Here is a 14,430-nt window from a genome sequence, read left to right as displayed (position 1 = left end):
TGTGAAAACTACCTCAAATTGGGACCCTTGTCAGACCTAATTAGGCCCAGGGGCTTGGAGGTTCCTCACCCTGGTTTAGAGTTCCTATTGCTGTTGTGACACAGGGCAGGTCCACACCATACATCCAATGCACATTTAAAGCATATGATGTTCCCCAAAGAAACATGGGAACTGTAGTTTGTTAAGGGTGATGAGAATTTGCAGCTCTGTGAAGGAAAAAACACAGTTCCCAGAACTGTTTGGGGGATGTCATGTGATTTAAATGAGCATTGAATCTGCTTTAAATGTATAGTGTGGATCTGCCCACAGTGTTTACTGTACTCCCTGTGCTTAGTCTGTATTGCATGGAGATCAGCACACCTTCCTGTGCACCAGCCCAGTGTCTAGAATTCTGAAATTGTTCAGGTCTTTCAGATACCTCTGCAGTTCTGGGCTCCACCCATTTGCATTAATGCAAACTTTTACACTCACACAGGAGGCTAAGGGTTAAACTATTCAGGAGGAATGGGCAATGGGCTCATATTCTTAATTGTTTTTTGAACACCAGATTACTGAGAGTAATTGGTGTGCATGTTTGTTTTTTCACGGAATTATGGAACCAGTCAGCTAGGAAGATCATATGGGCTCTAATAACAATGTCATTAATACTAATAGTGTTATAATAGGATCAGTTATTTATATGTTAAATTAATGGAAAAAACAATTGCAGAATGTGTGTGTCTTGTAAATTTATTGTAGCTTCAGTCAGAGTATAGAATTATCATTCCTGGTGATGGAATTCCATCATTTATTTATTTTGCCTTGTCTTCACTCACATACATGGACTCTATTGATTTCTTGTTGAGGACTAGGGATGATTCCCATTCAGTTTACCTTCTTGCTGTTTGCTTGTTCTACTTGCAGTAGCCTTTTGCAAGCTATGCTTGGGCACATCAACAAGTGATGAGGCAGGAAATCTACTTTTGCTGCTTTACTTATTCTGTTGCCTGAAGGGAGCTTCCATTAGCCTAAGGCAGGTGACTTGTACTGGTTTCCTCTTGTCCCAGGAAAAGGCAACACATTAATCTATGCTAATGATACTTCCCTCCTCTCCCTTGTGGAGCAGGTGGTGAGTGAACCATAGAGTGGAGACTCCTGGGACATGGAAAGCAAAAAAGGGATGAACTTTTTGTCACTTCTATGACTGGCGGCTTACACCACTTAATGAACTGGCGATTGCTAGATGGAATTAAAAATGGAGAGCAAAGGAAACAGAAGAATCAAAGATGAAGCCAATGCTCTGTTAAATAACTAGTCTGTATAACCATTGCATTCTTTGCTATTATTTTTTTACTTGTGAACCTCCTTCATAAAATTTGTGCTAACCAGATTTTATAATCTTGAAGCCATCTAGTTCCAAAATAACCTCAAATGCTTTGCCTGAACCCCTTTGCAGACTGTATCCAGTTATTTTAGATCAACATAACCTCTAATGGGTACAGGAAGTAATCAATACTCTTAAAAGACATTTAGATTAGAGCATATAAAATATTTATTTCCTGCATTTGTTGTTTTAAAAATATATTTTATATTCTTCATGCATAATTGAAAGGTGCTTAGCTTATTAAATTAGTTAAGATGTTGATTTTTATATTAACCTGAGATAAAAACGTAAATTAATTGGTCTAAATTTTCTTTTGTTGTGCTGAAATACAAGAGAAGGAATCTGATCCATTAAGTCTAGCAGGCTGCTGACTTACTGAATGGCTAGGTCTTTATTTAGTAACCTATAGAGTTGCCAGCCTCTTTCAGAAGAGAAGTGGTGTTTAGTCGTTAGTTGCATATGCATGTTTACAAATTTCTCCAAATGTTAGCAGATTTGAATGTCAATTGCTTGTCTTCAGCACTGAGGATGATCTGCCAAAACAGGTAAGGTGGCAAAGATGATGGTCTGGTCATTTTCAAAGGATCCCCTAATCCTTTGCAGGGGACTAAAGGGCGGATGCAGTGGAAGGAGAAATCTCATTGTGCAAGCAGAAGTCTGTTCTGCTGTTGGATTGGCACAACTGGATATCCCTCTCACTGTTGTTCTCAATAATACAGAAGGAGGAACACTTCAGATAACCTGATGCTTTACTAAACTCCCATCAGAGCAGAGGTAGCCAACATAGTGCCCTCCAGATGCTACTGGACTTCCATCAGCCCCAGCCAACATGCCCCATGGTCAGGGATGATGGAGTTGTAGTCCAACAACATCTGGAGGGCACCACATTGGCTACCCCTGACATAGAGGATCTAGGTTTCAGTCTTAGGAAAAATTTTAAAATGTAGGTAATCCTCATAAGATTTAAGTATTGGCAAAAGCATGAGATATTTCTTCTCCAAAGATGAACATTCACTATTTTGGCTTTTATTGTGAAACTATCTTACTTTTGTGTTTAATAAAATGGCATCCAAATGATGGAGTGACCATCAGTAGGATTCTGCACTACAACAAAACCAATGTTTGTGTGCATTAACCCTGCACATTTTCATCCATCAAATTCCTGACAATTTTTTCCACATGGCTAGAGTAGATTGTTAAATTATTTTTTCCTTACAGAAGCAGATTGCTTGAGGGGAAACCCTGACTATATCTTGGAAGAACTGACTATTGATATGGCACTTATTAGGTTGGCCATTGCCATGAGAGATTTTAAATTGTGTTTTCTATGAAAGTGCAATTCTGCATTGCTAGTATTGGATGTGTTTTAACCAGATCCTCGCCAAAGCCTACCATGTTTAATCTCTAGCTGTGTTAGGCACTCAGGCCTGCGGATGGGTGATTGATTGTCTTGAGCAGGCAGAGAGACAGAAATCAGGGAGGCAAAAGGGAAGTAGTCTGGGGAAACAGAAGAAGAACCTGATGGCCTTCCTCAGTGACACATTGCAGGGACTGAGGGAAAGCAGCATATCTGAGAGCATTATATGAGCCATTGATACTAGACTGGTTCTCTTCGTCACCTAACCTGTCACACCAAGAGGAGTATGGGCTGTGGGACACGTGGAATGTAGATCCCACTTCTGATCAGCAGCTCTGGTATAAAGGGAGTGGATGTCTTGTTTGTAGGACTTCTGGTTTGAGCACCACAGTGCCTCATAAGTAGGTAAATAAAGATCCATTTACTTATGAGGCACTGTGGTGCTCAAACCAGACGTCCTAGATTAAGTTGTTCTAGAAATTATATCCATTTCCATAATGATATACAATAAATAATTGTATACAATTGTAAATAATTGTATTACAATAAACAATGATTTCTAGAACAACTTAATTCTGCACCACCTGAGAGGTAGTCATGTTAGTCTGTTGCAACAAAAACACATTTATTATGGGATAAACTGTTATGGACTAGACTCTGCTTAATCAATTAGATACATTTTGTTAGTCTTTAAGGTGCTACAAGACTCCTTGTTAGTTTTTCTTAAAAACAAGATTTCTCTCTTTCTATTTTCCATTCAATTTAGGGATGTTGCTGAAGTTTATAAACTCTGCATTACAAAGCTAGCATTTTGACCCTGCTTTCTTTTCTCGATCAGAGCCAGAGATGAACTGAACTGCTGTGGTGTCTGAAAAATCTTCCAGAGTTGGGAAATTTTGTTTTAGGCATTGTCTTTGAATACTGAAGCTCCTTGAGCAAGTTGCCCCTGTGAACTGAATGTGAGTGCCAGTGGAACTGTTTGCCTGCTCCATGTGTGCATTTGCAAATGTGTAAGCCCAGGGATGGCAAGCCTGCCCTGGGCCCCGGCGCTCCCCTTCTGCGGTTTGTGGCAGGATTGCTGCCGTGGATAGCACGCTGACAGCTCCGGAGCCTCTGCCATGCCCTTGCTGCAGCTTTCTCAGCTGTTGTGCAGTTGCGCATGCAGCTCTGCCCTTAACCAAGATGGCAGCTGAGGTTTCCCTAAGGGGCTGAAGCCTCTGCCGCCATCTTGGCTCATGGCACATATGCACATTTATGTGTAAATCTTTGAACGTTTTCATATCATTGTGTCATATCATTAAAGAGCATGCATTGTTTAGGTTCCAGGAGCCAAACAGATAGGGAAAATGGACAGACAGAATGCCCAGGAAAGCACATCTGCAAAATAGTTGATTCAGAGCACACCACTTGATTAAATGTAGGAATTACACGAAGCTGACTTCTAAACAATTAGAAATAGCTCAAGAGCAGCTTCAATTTTTTTGTTTCCCCTATTGTTGTGAGAATAATGCTTCAGTGCAATCTTGTCTGTCCCCTTGCAGTATCTGAGCTGTCTGCCTCCAGCTCAAGATACCATTATGGAAGCATTAATGCTACTGGCAAGATAGTGGCACTCATGAAGATTCAGAATCCCATTAAGAGGCTGTATAGTAAGAACCAGGAAATATCAGGAGGTCAGAGGTTGAGAAAATCTATTCGCTTTAAGTCTGTATTTCTTGTTAGCTAAAGAGTACCTTGCTGGTTAAATACAAGGAGGAAAGTAGCCCTTATGGTGTTGAGAACCAAAATAACTCAAATCCTAAAAAATCCCAGGTCTTTTTCAGTTGATGGCTGCTTCTATGTAACTGTGATTCTAAAAAGAGAGGGAGAGAGGATAAGAATTGGAATAGCTTTAATTCTGTGTTTGTACCTTCTCACCCTAAGCCGGCTAAGGAATGTATTACTTAATTGAAGCAGGAAATGCAAGTATAAATCTGAATGTACATCCTGCCTGTCTGGAGAACATTGCTTTCAGTAGAATGTGCATGGAGACCCACATTTAACTATACATCTACATTCTAGTATAATTAATAGTCACATTTACATTACTTTTTTAAAGTTTAGCTAGAGCTGGATTGAGCATCTGCCTGTATTTTTTTTCTCTCCACATAAATTCATGCTCTCCATCAATTATTTCTTCAATTAGCAGGTGCTGTTTTTCATTAGTGTACACACACACACACACACACACACACACATATGGGTTACCAGGTGTCTGGATTTTGGCTGGATACTCCAGCTTTTGGGGGGTCCTCCCTAGGTTTCTGGGTGAGTCACCTTAATCTGTGGACTCTCAGCTTTAATTTAAAAGAAAATTAAGTTTCTAGGTAGTCTGGTTCACAAGATATACACCAAAATGTCAGCCCCCCCGCAACTTCCATGAAAGGATCTCTTAGCTGGCTGCTCTAACCCTGCCCTTTTCAGGTTTGCAGCCAATAAGTGAAGTCAGGGTTGTGATTTGTTGACCTCCAGGCAGTGCCTAGAGCTCATACTGCAATGCCAGAAAATGGTTGTTTTTTTCTTGTTGATCTGAAAATCTCATAAATTGAGTAAGTATATAGCTTTCAGTTTTGTTTTTTCTCTTGTGTGCAGTAGTCACACGCTGGGCTGTTGAAGAGGGCAGTGTTTTGAAAACCTTTCCAATATGAAGCTTTTCTGGGAGTAAAGCTGCAATGCTAATCCCACATACCCGGAGTAAACTTCATTGAGTAAACTCCTACTCCCTTCTTCTTCCCATCCTCCCTTCTTCCTCCTCTCCAGCTCACTCCAGCCCCCCTTCCTCCTTCCCCTCCTCTTCTCCTTCTTCCTCCTCCATGGCCAGTTTAAGTTATCCTAAGCAAGATTGCATGGAAGGAAATCCCACTGAACTCAATAAACATGCAAATGATCAAACCTGCCCTCCTCTTCCCCTCCCCCTCCTGACGGCTTACCTCCCCCTCCTTCCCTCTGCCCTCCTCCTCCTCCTCTCCCCATGCCCCCATGGTCAGTTTCACCTACCCTAAGCATGATTGCAGGGGAATAAATCTCACTGAACTCTTATGAGCCCTGTCTTTTGAAGCATTTACTACCAATTCGCTGCAATTTGGTATATTTCCATTTCACTCCTCTTTTCCCATCCCTCACCCACCCCCTTATAGTTTTCCTGCGAACATCCTCAGCCAGGTGTCTCTGTCCTCCGCATGAGAAACTGCAGGGAGAATCTTCCTTCAGGAACAATCTCAGCCTTCATGTATAAGACTTGACGTAAATTTTGTAACAGGGAAAATAAAGAAAAAGTGATATAAACCTTCAGACTGGTTGCCAATAATCCTTAGCATTTCTCCCCCTAGCAAAGGCAGTAATTTTTCCACATCACCCTAATTTGAATGTAAGATAAGACTAGAATTAAGGAGGGATTCGAAAATGAAGGGCATAAGTTCCAAAGAGCCTTAAAATGAATCTTTTCAGTCATGGTACATAGCCGAGGAGGGTAGGGTAGGTTTGATCATTTGCATGCTTACTGAGTTCAGTGAGATTTACTTCTGTGCAATCACTCTTAGGATAGGTGAAACTGACCTGGGGAAGGGACAGGGAGGGGGAGGGGAAGGGGAAGGATGGGAAGAGGTTGGGTGGGTGGGCACTGAGCAGAGGGAAAGCCCCTTTCCCTTTCAAAAGGAAAACATTGTTAACGGTATTATTATTTTTTTGGGTTTCCCCCCACCTTTTTATTCTACAGCAGACACTTATAGTCTCCCACCCAAATTTAAACAACAGCTGTCCCTGGCCACATCCACACCAGCCATTTGTTGTTGTTGTTATGTGCCTTCAAGTCGATTACAACTTATGGCGACACTATGAATCAGTGACCTCCAATACCACCCTGTTCAGATCTTATAAGTTCAGGTCTGTGGCTTCCTTTATGGAATTAATCCATCTCTTCTTTGGCCTTCCTCTTTTTCTACTCCCTTCTGTTTTTCCTAGCATCATTGTCTTTTCTAGAGAATCATGTCTTCTCATGATATGTCTGAAGTATGATAACTTCAGTTTTATCATTTTAGCTTCTAATGATAGTTCTGGCTTAATTTGTTCTAACACTCAATTATTTGTCTTTTTTGCCGTCCATTGTATCTGCAAAGCTCTTCTCCAACACCACATTTCAAATGAGTTCATTTTTCTCTTATCTGCTTTTTCACTGTCCAACTTTCACCTCCATACATAGAGATCAGAAATACCATGGTCTGAATGATCCTGACTTTAGTGTTCCATGATATATATTTGCATTTGAGGACCTTTTCTAGTTCTCTCACAGCTGCCCTCACCAGTCCTAGCCTTCTTCTAATTTCTTGACTATTGTCTCCATTTTGGTTAATGACTGTGCCAAGGAATTGATAATCCTTGACAAGTTGAATGTCCTCATTGTAACTTTAAAATTACAGAAATCTTTTGTTGTCATTACTTTAGTCTTCTTGACTTTCAGTTTTTGTGCTTTCCTCTTTAACTTTAATCAGCATTTGTTTCAAATCATTACTGGTTTCTGCTAGTAGTATGGTATCATCTGCATATCTTAAATTATTGATATTTCTCCCTCCAATTTTCACATCTCCTTCATCTTGGTCCAATCCTGCTTTCCATATAATATGTTCTGCATATAGATTAAACAAAAAGGGTGATAAAATACACCCCTGTCTCTCTCCCTTTCTGATTGGGAACCAATCGGTTTCTCCATTGTCTGTCCTTACAGTAGGAGATTAAATATGTAGGAGCATTTAGGCATCTGAAGCATTTGGTGGTTACTGACCCCATCCAGGACAGATTGGACATCCACAATCTGGTCAGATGAACCACCCACTAGCAGCATCTCAGTCTTGTCTGGATTGAGCCTCAGTTTATTAGCCCTCATCCAGTCCATTGTCGCAGCCAGGCACCAGTTCAGCACATTGACAGCCTCACCTGAAGCGGATGAGAAGGGAAATAGAGCTGTGTGTCATCAGCTTACTGATGGCAACCCACTCCAAAACTCTGGATGACTGCACCCAATGGTTTCATGTAGATGTTGAACAACATGGGGGACAGAACTGACTCCTGTGGAACCCCATACTGGAGAACCCACAGGGCCGAGCTATGTTCCCCGAGCACCACCTTCTGGAGGCGACCTGCCAAGTAGGAGCGTAACCACTGTCATGCAGTCCCTCCCACTCCCAACTCAGCCAGTCTTCCCAGAAGGATACCATGATCGATGGTATCGAAAGCCGCTGAGAGATCAAGGAGAATCAACAGTCACACTCCCCCTGTCTCTCTCCCGACAGAGGTCATCATACAGGGCAACCAATGATGTTTCCATGCCAAAACCAGGACTGAAACCCGACTGAAATGGATCCAGATCCCGACTGAATGGATCCCGACTGAAATGGATATTTTAATGCGTTCCATTTCTTGCTTGACAATTTATAACTTTGCCTGGTTTATGCTTCTTACATTCCATGTTCAACTCCGGACTCTCCAGACTCTCCTTTCGCATTTTCCAGACTCTCCTTTTGCTTTGACCATTCTGACTTCGGTGACCCTGCTTAGGAGTCTAGCCTCTTGGTCTAGACTTCTGATGACATTGCTCTCAGCTTCTTCGACACTCTCTAACCCCCTCATCACATTAAGGTGTGCATCCTAGAGGACATTTATTCCACTTTAAACAGTCATTTATTCCAGACATTTATTCCACTTTAAACAGCCGTCTTCCCCTCTACAGTCATCAGAAGAGGGGCTGACTGTTACACCACTATGGCCACTGGAGCTCTGTTGGGAATAGGAGACTCCTAACAACTCTCAGCACCCTTCACAAACTACATTTCCCAGGATTCTTTGGGGGAATCCATGACTTTTTAATAATAAATGTTTGGTGTGGGTGTGGTGCCTTGATTAGCCAAGCCAAATAGCTGTTAGTCTGGCTTTTAGAACACTCATGGTTCTTGCTGAGCATGCCGGCACTATCCAATGTTAACTTTCTTAAATTAATTAAAAATCAGCCATGCATTTTTTAAACTTTTAAACTGCAGAAGATGAAGGTCAGAGTATGGGGCAAGGTCAGTAATAGGATTACGAGTACTCTGTGAACATGGCTGATTTTTAATTAATTTCAACAAATTATGAGACCACTGACAGAAAAACGTTCAGCAGGGGTCTAGATTTTTTCTCTTGTTTTACACTTTGAACTGTTTTGTGTATTGCCATGAAAACTTAGAGTTGTTAAGCAACCGTTTCTGAATTCAGGACTATATGTTTTGTAAGGTTTTGTTTTGAAATGAGCTTATGGGAAGCAGCAGAATGGCATGGGGGTATTTTTAATTTAACATTGTGGAATGTGAAAAATCCATGCTGGCTATAGTATACAGCCACTCTCGTGGCTATATAATTTAAAAGCATTCAAAAATCACTTCAAAATGTAAAAATCTCTAAGCAGTGTACAGTATAAAAACAATAAGCAATATAATTTAGACAAAAATGCAACACATGGTAAAACAATAGTATAAAAGCATTTAAAAGTAGGAACTGATGGCATCTAAACACTTCAAACAGGGTCTGATCTTATAGATAAGGGAAAACTTGGGCAAAAAATTGTCTTTAGAAGGCATCTGAAGGATTTGGTGGTTACTGCTTCACAAATGGCAGAAGGAAGTCCAATGGACTGGGCAAGAGTGGGAAATGTCCATTTTTGGGGTCTTCACTCTGTGATATCCTGCAGGGAGTGGTACCATGAGTAAAATTTCCTCAGATGATCTAAGTAATCTTATAGGTCTACAGGGGCAGGAGGCGTTTCAGGTAGTCTCTGTATAGATTCTTTCCAAGGCTTACTGGGGCTAGCCCTAGAAGATATGAAGTAACATTAGAGCTAAGAATGGAGGAAGAATTTGTTTTAAAGAGATTTCTACATACAGTTAGCATGATTCCAAGTTCAGGACTATAAGTTTTGTAAGATATTGTTTTGAAATGAGCTTATGGGAAGCAGCAGAATGGCATGGGGGGTATTTTCAATTTAACATTGTGGAATGTGAAAAATCCATGCTGGCTATAGTATACAGCCACGCTTGTGGCTGTGTGATGTTTTATTTTGATGTGTTTATACCTCTCCCTCCATAATGGATCGCAGAGCTGCTCAATATAAACAGAAAAATAAAATAATTGTACCATACTGAAACTGCCTGGATGGCCTCTCTCATGTCAATGCAGAAGACGTTATTCAGTTTGCCCATTGGCTATGCAGGGTCCTTATATGTCAGATGTTCTGTTCACCTCATTTTACAGAGTCTCTGACATCAGTTGTCTAAGGTTGGAGCTCCCACACAAACCTTTTTGGGGCTTGGGAGAGATCAGGAAAATAAATGGGAGTTCAGCAGTGGCTCCAGTATTTCTTAAAACATTTATACTTTAAACATTTATTTTTTATTGATATAAATTATACATGTATCTGGCCTTGGAATAATGTAAGTCAGGATACCTGGTTGTACAATATTCCATACCTAGATTAACACATACATTATAAAGACTCTTAGATGGGAAATTTAAATGCATTAAATATGGGGTAAGCCCATAACAATAAAATTACAACATCAATAAACCACAAGATTACAATAAACAGTGATAGATATTTACAAAACTGCAACCCAAAACCAGTACAATTCATGTTCCGAATGCTTGGCAGCTAGAAACATGTTGAGCCTGTGTTTAAAGATGTCAGCTAGGAGGGAATTCCATAGACAGGGTGCCTGCCACTGAGTATGCCCTGTCTTATTCACCATTCTTCTAGCTTCTGCCATGGGTGGGAGTAGGGCCAACTGTAATGTCTGGATTACTGGAAGCGGGAAAGATACACTCCCTCAGGAACCTCCCTCAGGTTCCAAGTTGTTTGGGACAGGGACATGGAGCCTGTGGCCCTCCACATGATGTTGGATTTCCAACTCCCATAAGCCCCAGCCAGTATTGTCAGTGGTGAGAAATGATGGGAGTTGTAGTCCAACAACATTTGGAGGGACACAGCTTTCCCATCCCTGGTTTAGGGCTTTAAATGTTCATAAAGAGCTTGAACCAGGCTCAGTACCTCATTGGCACCCTCAGTTTCTGTTTAGCCAGTGTACCAAGCTTTTCTTAAAATGCCAATGTACAGATGGCAACAGAAGCTGCGGATTTCTTTGATTGTGTACTTTCTAGCTTTCAGGAAGCATAATTTGAAGCTCACACTTCAAAAATTCTCTGGAGGTGCAGCTAACAGAGCCCCCTTGGGACGAGGCTGCTGGCTTAATTTCCTCCCTATGGCAAACTGAATAGAACCCAAGTGCAGCACACAATTTTTGTCCGTCCATCGTTTTGGATAATGTTCATTCCAGTGTGTGATTTTGTTTTTATGCATCTTGGATGAGATGTTCAGAATATGGACTACTGGCGATGATGAACAAAGACCCTACTTCTTGGATTTTAATGTAACAAGACTGGAGATTTTAGTTCTTCCATCTCAGGGACGATCAGCTAGTGGCATAAACTATCCTGATGGTGTGGCATATTTAGAAACTGTAGATGATGACTCACCTTGATCTTTTGGTCAACAAATAGTCAATACACCTCCAATTTTTATTTAATTTTCTATGTCTATGAGCAATTTCACACATGACATTGTCAGCTGATGACTGTATCATCCAGTGGATGGCTTTTGTGCATGAAGGAGCCATCACAGATGCCAAAGTTTGCACTACCATATCTGGCATCAGGTCAAATTACCTGATGACAGTGTTTTTTTACGAAGGCTGATCATATATTCAGCTGGAAGCCGCAGACCTCCTTCTTACACTGGCAGCATGGAACTTCTTCCATTTGGCTTCTTTCTCCTGCACCCCCAGTGTACATGAGAAGCCCTAGACCAAGTATGAGGAACTTTGGCTACACATCATCACCTCACCATTCCTGGAAATGGCAGAGGCAACACTGGTATGGGGAAGAGCTGCAGGGTAGGCTTCTTTCATGCGCCCAGGGCCTCTCATGTTACCCCAGCAGCATGGGAAGTTGCTGTATAAAAAAACACCTTCCTTGCCACCATTGTAACATAAGAAGAGAGTCACAAGACACAGTGAAATCGGTCTTTGCAATGAAATGAGAGAAGGTGAATTGCTGATTGGAGGTACGTAGGTCTTCCATAGTAATTATTAATTGTTTAAAGAAATACTTTTTTGACACTTCATTCTACCAAATCTGATCTAAGAAAGTTAATTTCTGGACAAAAAAAGGTGGTCTAAAGTTTCCACTTGCTGCAGTCTGTGAGAAGCTGAAGGCTTTTAAGGTTTCTCAGCATGCCCAGAGTATTTCAGGATTCTATGTTCTTTGAACTAGAAGAACTACACTTTTCTAAGTTTAAGTTCTGCACCTTTCAAAAGAGAAGTGGGGAGAGAGCTTAATCGTGAGCCCAGGTTCAGATGACACACTAAGCGAAACCTTTGCTTGGCTCAATGCAGCATGGGATTAAAGAAACCCAGGGAGGAATAAAATGGCTGAGAGCTCATCTCCAGGAGCCCACACTTTCACACAGTCCTGGTCAGCCATAGTTCGGCTTATCATGTTGTGTGAACCAGGTGATAGTAAACTTTGGTTAGCTATGGCTGTTTTTATTTCTATGCAGACACTTTCCTTTGGCACAGAATGAAGTTGTCTTTGCAGTGGATATTTGCAGTTTGTCACTTCATTCTGTTTGGCACATAAGCTGAAATAAATGCTAGCTGACAAGTGACTGATCTGGGCTGGAAAGTTGAAATGAAAAAGGTAGCAATCGTCTGCTCAGTTAACATTTGCCTTGCCTATTAAAGGCAGTAGGACAGAGCAGATAATGTTTGGTGAACCAAGATACTAGCTTAAAGTATCTTGGTGAATGTGGCTCTGGTCTTCTGAGGTAGACATTTGGCAAATTGGAGGCTTTCACCCATATTAAAACCTTCCTTTATTTTGCTTTGTCCATCAGACCACTTTATTGCCTTCTTAACAGCATGTTTTACCAACAACCTCTGTATTAGCACATGTTTTCTTATGTTGTTGAGGGGGACATTCAGAGGAGTGTATTACTAATAATACTTGGGTATTATTAGGGATACCAAAATGTATTGAGATAAACAGTATGCATCACAGATTGGGGAGGTAATTTTGGCTTTCCCCGCTTACTGCTTGAAGTATTGCAAAAACAGTTTGGCATGAGACAGTGGAGCAGGATAAAGTCAACATGTGTACATTGACAGTACTCAAAGACTGACAGTACTCAAAGATCGCTTCATAGTCTTTAATGTGTGCACATCTATTAATTTTGATATGATTGAATTATCCTTAATTGTGTTCCAGGTTTTGCCCACAGGACTTAATGTAAAGGCTATATTAATGTAATACCTTTTAAAGTTTTTTTTTGAAACTCTGAGGCTACAAATTATGCCCAGTTACTTTTTAATTACGAACATGTCACAGGCTGCAGAATTGCAGTTTGGGGATACTGTCCACTAACATCCCATCTCCGTTACAAGTTTAAATCCATTTAAATCACTTTTAGACTCATAGGTTCTGAGATGGAACCCTGAAAATTTTAGAGACTCCTTTCCTTCTCGTAGGGTTCTCTACTTCCCAGGGTCCTTGAGGAAAAACTGACAGGTAAATAGGAATAAGATTATATTGCAGACATGTCCAAAGTACTGCTGCCACACATTTGGGGATTCTCCAGAGCATTTTTTTTGGGGGGGGGGAGGAGCAGGGGAGAGGGGAGAAACAGAAGATGTGCATAGAGCGCTGAATACATCCTTTTATCTCTTTCTATACATATCTTCTCCAATTGGATAAATTCAAAACTACTACTTTGTGTTAGTTTGTCAGGTAATCCCTTCCATTCCATTAATTTACAAATTTATGAATACAGTAGGGCCCTGCTCATACAGCGGGTTACGTTCCGGACCCCTGCTGTAAAGCGAAAACCGCTGTAAAGTGGATCCCATTGAATTACATTGACCAAAACGGCGCCTGGCGGCAAAAAACCACAATAAAAGTGGAACAAGCGCTGTAAAGTGGGGCCTTTCTACAATTCACAACCGCTCTATTAGCGGAACGCTGTAAAGCAAAGCGCTGTAAAGTGGGGCCCTACTGTAATACCATTGTTGAAAAGATTTATGAATTCAGTTCTTCTAATTCCCCAGTGCTTTGCTCTCTTTTATGCTGTTGAATGTCAGGCCCAGGATGTGACTCAGGAACCAGACCAACGGCTGTAGTTAATTCGTGTTTTATTAGGGTAATGTCCAAACAAAGACTGCGTTTTCTCATGAAGCAATACAGGGATACAGGTCCTGCGGCATTGGGAGAAAGTTGACAGAGCAAGGGACTTCTTCCCGCCTGTTCTTTAAGAAGGGGCCAAACGGGCGCGCAATCTTTCGCTCCTCCTTAACTGCCCCTCAGGTACTGCCCGCCTTCCCCCCCTTCTCTCCTGTCTTTTCAGCTGTCTGCGTGTGCGCGGTGAGGGGGGAAGCATCACCCCCTCCTCTTCTGAAGTTTCCGATTCCAGGATGGGGGATAGGGGAGGGGCTGATGGTAAACTGCCTCCCCGCTTTTCGGCTGTGAGCAGCCCTCCCTCTTTCCCCTCTTGCTCTGAGCCTGAAAGAGGGGGAGGCGTGAGAATGTCCAGGGAGGGCTCAGG

At 41.5% G+C, this 14,430-nt stretch overlaps 1 long non-coding RNA gene across 3 annotated transcripts in view; it reads left to right on the top strand.

The window, feature by feature from the left end:
- LOC133377171 (uncharacterized) overlaps positions 1-14,430 on the top strand; it is a 319,888-nt gene that overhangs the window by 78,850 nt on the left and 226,608 nt on the right. Inside the window, exon 4 of one of the 3 annotated variants that reach the window (XR_009760638.1) lies at positions 3,559-3,726. The exons of the other annotated variants lie outside the window; for them this stretch is intronic. This is a non-coding gene — a long non-coding RNA (uncharacterized LOC133377171). Of the gene's footprint in view, positions 1-3,558; positions 3,727-14,430 lie in introns of those variants that run through there. 3 annotated transcript variants of the gene reach the window in all.

Source organism: Rhineura floridana, chromosome 2 (assembly GCF_030035675.1).
Source record: "Rhineura floridana isolate rRhiFlo1 chromosome 2, rRhiFlo1.hap2, whole genome shotgun sequence".
Classification (NCBI taxonomy): domain Eukaryota; kingdom Metazoa; phylum Chordata; class Lepidosauria; order Squamata; family Rhineuridae; genus Rhineura; species Rhineura floridana.
Note: the sequence above shows the minus strand (reverse complement) of the source record. Positions and strands in the feature narration are given on the sequence as shown.